We start from the raw sequence: 9,907 nt of genomic DNA on the forward strand, positions 1-9,907 counted from the left end.
CCTGGTACAGCTGAGGAGCGAGAAGTTACTTTCATTGAGCTGAAAAGACAGAAACCCTCCTAATGCTGTGTGATAGCCTAAAACACAGAAAGCCCCTTCCTGTGGTGTAATCGTGGAGTCCTTGCTTGGCCAAACGTCATAAAAGCTTAGCTATTAACCACAGATTCCTGGTGTCCTTTAGAAGAGGGTTCCCTTCTGTGAGCAAAGATAGGTAGCACTGAATGGCATTTACCAACCCAGGATGGGTTTATCTGAGCTTTGCTGCGGGGGGTTGTAACCAGAGGGGTTGCTACAGCTGGGATAAAGCACTTTAAATTCCTCGTTCCCTCAATCTATTTATTGATGATTGGGTATTTGAAGTATTTGCTGGCTGGTCGGCCTTCAGAGCCCGGAAATAACCTCTGAACAGAGAAAAAAATGGGTTAAATGCTTTGGCAGGCAGCCGGGATGACGAAGTCATTCTTCCAGCCTTATTGGAGCAGGAGTCAAAGTCATGGAGCTGGACACATTTCCTGTAAAGGGAAACCCTTGGCCAGAACCACGGGATGTGGGGCTGCAGCAAAGGCTGTGGGGGATGTGAGTGGCCAGAGGGGCCACAGGCAGGGCAGCTCCAGACGGGAGATGCACACGCATGGGCGCCCCATGCTTTGCAAAAACAAACCAAGGGACAAAAAGAGCAAATCACGCATTTGCCCAAAATAGTGGCAAACGCTGCTGGAGTGTCTGACATGGGTAGTACCAGCGCAGTTTCATTGCTTAGGTCTTTCTAAAAGTCTCTTCCTGAAAGGCGTGCACAAAGACATTTCCATCCTTAGCTTTTCTTGTGACACCCTGAAGTCTTGAAGTGAGACCCTGAAGTGAGCGCAGGAGGAGAAATGTTTGATTCCAGTGAGTCCATCTCCTTTTTTCCTTCTCCTCCTCTGGCCATGGAGAAGGGATGTGTCAGTGCCCATCCTTTGCACTGCCTGTCTCCAGGATCGTTCATTCACCAATACTGGCCTCTGCTTCCAGATGGGACACATCTGCAGCCACTCCAGCAATGTGTGACAACAGCCAAATGCCCTGTGGGGAGCCATGCAGGTACTTCACCACTCAAGGCTTATTTAACCTATTTCATCATCAGCAGCAGCCATTGCTGGGAAACAAGTGATAGAGGAGGAAAGCTGGGTGGTCACCATTGGGCAGATGTCTCCCCAGTACTGGGATTTTTGGCTCCAACTGCTCCCTGAGCACATTTCTTTGCAGCACGCCCAGCCCGCAGTCCAGCCTCACCTGCTTGCACAGCTCATGGCTGATAAGAGAAAGAGCTTGACCTTTATCTTTGGTGACTCATGGCTGCTTCTGCTTCACTTGTGAGTCAAGGATTGGTTGTCTCCTCCTTGGGAAAGCTCCTAAGTGTTGACCAGGCCAGGAGGAGCAGAACCACACCTGCGCCCAGAAACCCCCTTGAGCCACAGCTATTCAGTTGCTTCTCATCCCGCAGTGCCTTGCTGGCCACTTCTGCTGCTCCTCTCAGGGTGTAAAGTGAGGCTCTAATGGTAGTGCCGTGGAACAGTTTGCTTTATTCCTACTCAGAATAGAATGGCGACTGTGTTGGCACGATTATTCACCTGGCCATTGCCAGGTGAATGAGGCAGCTGAAGTCATTGCATCTTTCCGCCCCCCCCCCCTCCTCCCCCCAAAACAGACCTCCAAGTGCCCCTGTGCCGTGGGGCAGTTCATCCCCGTGCTGCCCACAGTTTGAGAATGGGGACATCCAAACATGCCACCTGTGGGCCTGGGGACTTTGTGTGTTTGCCAGTGAAGGGAAGAGAGTTCCTTGGATTGGGGGTTAGGGTGCTTGGGAGCACTCCAGCCCTATAGGAGGTATGGGGGTGTTGAGTTGCCTTGGAGGAGAAACATCCTCCCAGGCACAGCGTCTGCCCAGTGAGTCACTGCCCCATGCTGCCACCATGATGGGCAGCAGCCAGAGATTTTATGTGTTCCCCCAGGTTTCTTAGAGTCATGTCTTCTCCCTTAGGCTGTTTATTTTTGTATACATACATATTGCATATGTGCAGCACCCAACAATGTGAACACGGGGTACCTTTGGCTACACTTGCACGCCAGCCACAGGTGATGGCCATGCATGGATGAGGGTAAGGACAAGGATGAGGAGGGGGCTGCCCAAGGGAAGGGTGGCTGTTCAGCAGTGTGGACACACAGCATCCTGTTCCCCAGCCTGAAATGCAGGAGGGTGGTTTTGTTGTCATTCCCCAGAAGTGGTTGTCACAAGTCATATTGAATCAGAAGTGATCTCTTATTCAACAGCAATGAGGGGGAAAAGGCCTTAATCCTGTGAGAAAGTTAGGCACTGGGATGGGAACGCAGCCATCCCCACCTGAACAGGACTGCATTTATGTGGGAGATCTGGATTGTGGGTCACTGCAAGGAAGTCCCCTCCACAAAGCCAGCCTATGATCAAAGATTGCTGCAGGCTTCAAGGCCGATGAGGTGGGTTGGTTTTTTTTTTTGAGCACCTGGTACACCAGGGCGAAGGGAGGGGGAAGGCAGGGAGCAGGTCTGTGCTTGGGGTGTGCTCCCAGGGAGCCTGGAGCAGGATCTCAGCCCCAGCCTTCTAAGGGAGGAGATTGCTGCCTCCCTGCTGACTGCTGGACCTGGCCCAGCTCTTGCATGTTGCTCCCATCCGGGTGTTCAAAAAAGCAGGTTTCACTTCTCTTTGGAAGAGGCAACCTTGTTCTGCCTGGCACAGGGCTGGGGCGGCTGGTCGGCAGCAGTGGGGTGACTCAGCCTGCCCACGCAGCAGCCACCGTCCTGCCCTGGCTTTATTTGCTGAGCAGGTGAATTTATGCCCAGAAAGACCTTAGACCTTTCCTTCTTTCCCTTTTTTTTTTTAACCTCCCCCTCCTTAAAAAAATTTTCCCCTCCTTCCCCTCCCTGGAGCCACACTCCCAGGAGCGGCCCCGCCTGGCGCAGGCCTGGCTCCCCGGGATGCCGTGGCGTTGGCTGCCCAGCCCAGCTGCCCACACCCAGCCCGTAGCGCTGAGGTCCCAGGGCTGCTGCCCCTGGCAGGCGCTGCGGTGCAGGGCAGGCCCAGCGGTGGAGGGCAGGCCCAGCAGCGCCGCTGAGGGCGCGGTGCAGCCACAAAGCTGCCAGGTGGGGTTTTTTTTTTTTGCCTTAATTATTTTTTTATCTCTGGCAGGAGGAAGTCGTAAAGTGATTACTTCTCATTGAAACACGGGAGGATGGATATCCCAGTGCACGGGAGTGAGTCAAGGCCTCCTCGCTGGCCTCCCTGCTGCCAGAGAAAGCAATAAAACACAGAGACGTCGTGGGACTAAGCCAGCAGCTCGGCTCCTCACTTATCACCATCTCCCTAGGGTTTCTGCCATGTGCTTCCATGTTTCCCTCCCTATCCATGTGTTAGGACAGGCAGATAAGGTGGTGCCCACAGGAACAGCACATACTGGGCTGGGCGGGTTGGTCCTACCTTGGTGCTGGCTGTGCAGGGTCATCAGGAGGGTGTCTCTGCTAGAGCAGAGCTGCCTAGTGCTTGGCATCAAAAAATTAAATGCAATGAAATGTAACAAACCGAAACAAAACAATTACGTCTTTTTAAGCTCCTGATTGTGGCTCTGCTTTTGCTTTCAGACACCCATCCCACCCCCAGCAGCTTCTCCTGCTGCCAACAGCCACCCAGTATTTTATCCAAGAGGCGTTTCTGGCTGGTGCTCTGTGTGGGGAGGGCTCAGTTTGGCTTTGGTGGGTTTTTTGAGTTTGTTTTTTTGTGGTTTTGTTTTTTCTTAAACTGTTCACTCCCCCTTTGATGTGCTGGCTCTGACAGCAAAAAAAGACTATTGCAGTTTGCCTGAGGGTGCCGGGACAGAATTTGAAAGTGCCAGCAGCATGGCCTGGAGGCAGCTGGCTTCCATCTGCTCCCACCAGTCATCCCAGAGTCCCTTGCAAAGCCCTGCTTACCCCAGGGGGTGACAGGGTAGCACCCCCAAACGCTACTGCACACCATGCCCAGGGATCTCCCATGGGGCCATCAACGCACTCAAAGGGGGCCAGTGCTCCCCTGCACTGCCACCCCCTTTAATTAAAAATTGAAATAATGTAATTGCCTCTTCATTAAAGCCAATTAAAGCCTGGCTGATGAGGGAGGAGGCGGCACATTTTGCAACTTGCTGCGGAGATGAGAAAGCACACACCGCAATTACGGTGTCTGTTTGCTTTGCCTTCACCCAACGTCTTAATCACGGCTGGCTTTGAAATCAGACCCTGGCTGAAAACGGCGCTGGCAGGTTCCTCACACCCAGCAAACCCTGCGTACTGGTCGGGCCAGGTGCTGGGAGAGGCTGCTGTGCACCGCAGTGGGAAAGGGAGGCCAGGCTGCTTCCTTTTCCTCCTCCTGCTCTGCGCCCACAGAAGGAGCCAAGTGCAGAGGAGGGATGCTCAGGGGGATGAGGGATGCAGACCGAGGCTTGTCCATGCCCAGCCAAGGAGACCCTGCACCAGAGGCTCTCAGGGATGATGCCTGCAGCTCTACCTTTTGGTCTCCACCTCTCAAGGGTGCTTCGAAGCCAGTGGCGGCGCTTTGCCAGGGCCGGGAGCACCCACACGGGTGGTCCCCACGCCTCCTTGGTTTTGGGAACTGCATGGACCTCACCCTTCAAGGTGGGGTGTGTATTGGCAGGGTTCCTTGCTTGCTGTCTGTAGCAGTAACAGTTATGAGTCCACAGGCGGTTCAGTTCCAAATGAAACAGGGTATTTGCTTCCTCTTCAGCCTTGCTGGGAGAAAAGAACCAAAACCCTGTGGTCCCCAGAAGACACCAGGTGAAGGTGGGGGTGGCAGTAGGGATGGCTTCATTCCCTCTTTCCCCTGTCCAGGAGATCCTGACTCAAGCCAAGCCAGCTCCATGACTGCAGGAGTTTCCAGCCAGAGAAGCTCTACCCAGTCAAATACACATGCAATGCCCCAGCATTGCTCCTCGAGATGCCGCCTCAGTGATTTACCTTCTTGCTGCCCAGCTTTGAAATGCCTGAGCAAGCAGCCCTTGCGAACGCTTTGTTGCACACATCACACTTGCCTACGTTTTGACCTGAACCATACTTATTAACGTCATCTTTTTTCTGTGTGTGTGTAATAACAGTCCAGCATTCTTTGTAGGCGATCTTTCTTCAAAGATCTCCTTTTTGATCTTTTCATAGGCTAAGCAACAATTCATCCTATATAAATCTCAGATTGAAAGCACATAATTTGTTTTTCCCTGCTTTTTTGAAGCGGTAAGAGATGAAATGGCTTAGGGGAATGTCAGCAGCAGTTATATCTTAATTGGTTCTCTGCATCAGAACGCCTTGAACTATTCACTTGTGTGCAGGAGCTCTGCATGACCTTTACAGCAAGAGCTTTAACTCCCCTAACAAGTTATATCCCATTGCTGACTTTAGGAGCTGGCTTTGGTAGGGGCTTCAATACCAGTTTTGTACCTTTTCTTATGCTATTTCTGTCCAGGGAAATTAAGGAGTTTCTGAAGTGCCTGAAGTCAGGAGAGTGAAAAGGAAGAAGGAAGACCAGATACACAGGTGAAATAGAAAAATATAAAAAAGGGGGAAAAAAACCCCAACCAGAACTCCTCCTAAGTGCAACTTTACCGCTGTTGGCCAAGCAGGTGTTAATGGTAAACCACTGAGGCACGTTGCTGCTTTACCCCTAAAAGGTAGACAAGCATGGGCTCAGCAACTGCCAGGATGGATTTGCTTTGCAACAACATCAGTTTAACAACTCAGAAAGAACGTTTGAAAGGTTTAAAGAAGATTTGCATGAGTGATAGGCTAATGGTCTGTCTTTTCCAGCATCATCCTATGCTCTCTGAATTCTATCCCAAACTGGGGCAAAGTTCTTTTCATTTTACCCCCACTTGGGGATATGCTGCATAGCGAGTAAGTTCTTTTCCATACCATTTCACTTCTCTGCAGCTGGGACGCATCTCGTATCACTTACATTTGACTTGCAGGTGCTGAGGGCAAGCAGTGAGGCAGGGGCAAGTCAGCAAGCAGCCACTGATGACAGCTCCGGTGGGAAAGGAAAATTTGCTAGGAGGGGTTATTTAAATGTGTTTTTTCCAGAGCAGGACTGTTACTAAGGAAGGCTGGCACAAGCCAGGAGGCTGCACAGAGCTGCTCGGGCAATGGGAGCACACGCTTGCTGGGCTGCACTAACCTGGTTTGGCATCCCCACAAGGTGTCCGGATTCCCACGGTGAGAACCAGAGGGCAAGGCAGCTTGTGCAAGAGGCGAGCGCGCGGCTGGGTGGAGCGTGAGCTTTTGCTTGTATAAAGGCGAGGCGAACAGAGAGGAAAGCTGCTCTGGAAACAAAAGGTGGCACTTGGCGAAAGGCTCAGCCTTCATTCACATGATGCTTCATTAACAGCACACAGGCTTAGATTCTTTTTTTTCCCTTCTGTTTTTGGACGCTTGTCAAACCAGAGTGACTTACAGCGTTCATTGTTTGGGCTTCCCGGCCTGTGAGAGGCTGGAGGTATTTAGGACAGCAACATGAGCCTATGGAAAAAACAACAGCTCTGCCTGCTATTAGCGTGATGACTATAAGCTGTTTCGGAAAGGCGGATGAAGGTTCTTCCAAACTACAGTGACAAAGCTGTTTGCTCATTGATTATAGTGAAAAACATGGGGAGCAAAGGTAAAAAAAAAAAAACCCAAAAAACCAGCAAGGACTTCAGTTTTAGGGGATGAGTCCCACACAGGCCAAGGACTGTGAAGTCTAGTGAAGTTTAGCCATGGCAAGGCTTAGGGGCACACAACACACGTTCAGCAGCAGGAGAAGCAAGTGTCCCAGTGAGCTGCCTAGCCCACTGCTTCTGCTTATAGAACCAACTAGAAAGGATGTTTCTTCTGATTTCTGGCCAAGCTCTAATTGTCACCGAAAGGGCTCAAGCTAAGATGCTTTAGAAGAAGGTGCAAATTTCAACCGCAAGTTCATAAGGTTATGTGCTTCCTCTGTGCTATGTCAGGCAGCCCAGGTATGTGTCACATCTTAAACTCACCTTCTGAATTGCCAAGCTCGCAAGGAGCAAGTGATTTCCTCATGCCATAACTAGTCTGACCTCTTCTCACACGCTCCTTTCCAGCACAGGCCTCCTCCGGACTGCCCTGTGCTGAGCTGGCTTCCTTGGTGAGACCTCATTTGCTGGAGGAACTGCCGTCAAGGCAGCATTTAGCTGAGGATGAATTTATGATGAGTCTCCTTTATTTTAAAACAGGAAAAGCCTGTTCAATAACGAGAGTGGAAACACACAGAGACCATTTTAATTCTTCCAGCTACCACAACTCCTAACTGGAGAGCAAACCCCAGATAACTGAACCTGAAAGCTGACTGAAAGCTTGCAGCTCTCGGCTATCCCAAACACCAAGCTCCCATGAAAGTACCCCAACGCTGAGCGAAAGGCTCCTGAGAAACCACAACCCATCCCCAAGTTTCAGCTGGAGACAGAGTATTTGCCATTTGTTTCTGTATGAGGTAGGGCAGCTGGGTAGCACCTCCAAGGCTTCCTAGACAACTGAGGTGCTGAGAAGCTATTAATCACGCTGCAGTCAAACATGGCACATTCAGCTCACTTGGGGTGCTTCCAGCTGCTTTAACTTTCAGACCCAGAAATGGAGCTTCTTCCCACTCCACTCCCCTCAGATGAGATGCTAGGGCTACAAAGACTGCATGGAAAGTGTATTCCCATAGACCAAACCTCACCATTGACCAGGTTGCTGTGATGATACTCGAGTATTTATGCATGGAGAAACTTTTTTGGTACTACCTCAGTACTCTTAGATCTTCCCACCTTCGTTTTGCATAGGGTAGAAAATTTGTCTCAAAGCAGTCTTCAGAAAACACCAATACTTTTTTTTAAAAAGGTATTTTCCAACAGTTCCATCATTTTCTTTTCACACACCCACTTCCTGTGCTTACCATCCAGCTCGGATTTGTCCAGCCGTGACATTCTGACAACCAACCCATCCACTCTTCATACTCTTTTCTGCTGAAGGCATGAGCTGACCTGTTCAAGTACCTGTTACTTTCCCTGTAGACAGTGTCTATAAATAACTGCCCGAAAACAGAGAAGCCTATGAAACGCCTGCCTTTGCTGTTATCAGCTAGATCTGTAACGGCAAGAGCACGCTGGGTTTTGACAAGATCTGCTTTCTATTAAGATGTGTCAACTCAGATTAATTCTGCTTTGATGCATCCCAGCTCAGCTTTCCCATCGCTTTCCCGAGGATGAACACCTCGTTAGGCAGCTTCATTACCCACCCATCTCATTTGCACTCCCTTAATGCTGGCACATGGGCTCTACTTGTTCTGGAATTTCCCGTTTTCTAAAAATTAAAGTTGGCCTTTCGGGATCCATGCACATAAATTACTTTGGTGTGCTAATTTGCAGATGTTTATCTCCAGATAGCAGCACTCCTGTTTAACCATGTAATGGAAAGGACTTCAGGATGGGGGGGGAAACCAAATGGTTCAATTTCTTTCGATAGAAGAAAAAAGCCCAATCTGGTCACATACCTCCAGCTGATGTGCCCAACTGTTACTAGGCAATCTGCACATGGGCAAACTCCATTCATTATTCCCCCCTTGTCAGACATGCCTTGACACTAGGCTCTGTGCCTGTCTGTTGTACACTACAGGCAAACAGCTGCTTACAGAAGCTTGTTTTCCTAAGCACAGAACCTTTCCCTGCCTTAACACCCTGCCACCGAGCACTAGTGCAGCACGTTATCTGACTGCAGGGTCTTAACGTGGGGTATCTCAACATATTGTAAACTCTCAACATTTCATTTAGACCATGACCAAACCGCAGATCACCCAGAATTTTTGATAATACTATTTCCCCCACAAAAAAGCCCCATTCTCAGAAAACACTCCAGACAACTAGAAGGAGGAAACTGTTCGCTTACAAACTGAGCAAGGGATTCCATCTGGCAGTAGTTACACAGGCTCCTTTTCTTCAGCTTTTGGCAACAAAGGGAAGCAGCAGGATGTTCAGACAAGAGCTGTGCAGACCAACAAGCTGGCACAGCCCTTGTTCAACACTTCACCACTCACTACCGGCACTCCAAAGGGTATTTGACCTAGGAAGCATTACGGACCAGACAGGCACCAATGCTCATGTTTCACAACTTTAATAGAATATTCTATCTATTCTGTACAAATTGAAAACACTGTATTAAGTTACAAATGTGTAAGGTAAGGCTGGAGCACTCTACATGCCTGGTCACAGTGTTGATACAGCTGCTATTCAACTGCTGCCAGAGGTTGGCAATGGGTGTTGAAACTAGAAACGTGTACCTGAAGTGCCACACAACAACAGAAGGTAGTTCTGAAGACTTCAGAGCTTTAAATAAAACAAACTGTGGAATGGAATAATTTCAGTGTTGCAGGTAAGACACCAAAACTTCAGATTTATTGAATTTTGCTAAGTTTTTGTGTTCATGGTGAAAGGTCCTTCCATGCTGGACACTAAGCAATAAGACTATCAGAAATGTTCTGGTTCTTTGGCTGCAACCCACTTCCATCAACAACAACAGTTTGGCCTTTGTGTTTTGATCTTCACCCAGAAGAGTTGTCATTTTGATGCAGTTTCTTCTGTCTAGGCTACTACAGTGAGACCAATTCAAATTGTTTCACAAGTACCCATATTGTATGCAAAAGAGGAAGATCTTCAAGTATATTAAAAACTATTAAAAAGCACTAATTCTGTCAAAGTACTTACAAACATGAATAAATAAATAGTAAGATGAACAACTAAGTTTCAAATATGACACCCCCTTCAATGAAGTAAAATTACTTCAATTGTTTTTACTGAGATAATAAATATGACATTTAAAGCTG

This window comes from Gallinula chloropus, assembly GCF_964237585.1.
Source record: "Gallinula chloropus genome assembly, chromosome: 4".
Taxonomy (NCBI): domain Eukaryota; kingdom Metazoa; phylum Chordata; class Aves; order Gruiformes; family Rallidae; genus Gallinula; species Gallinula chloropus.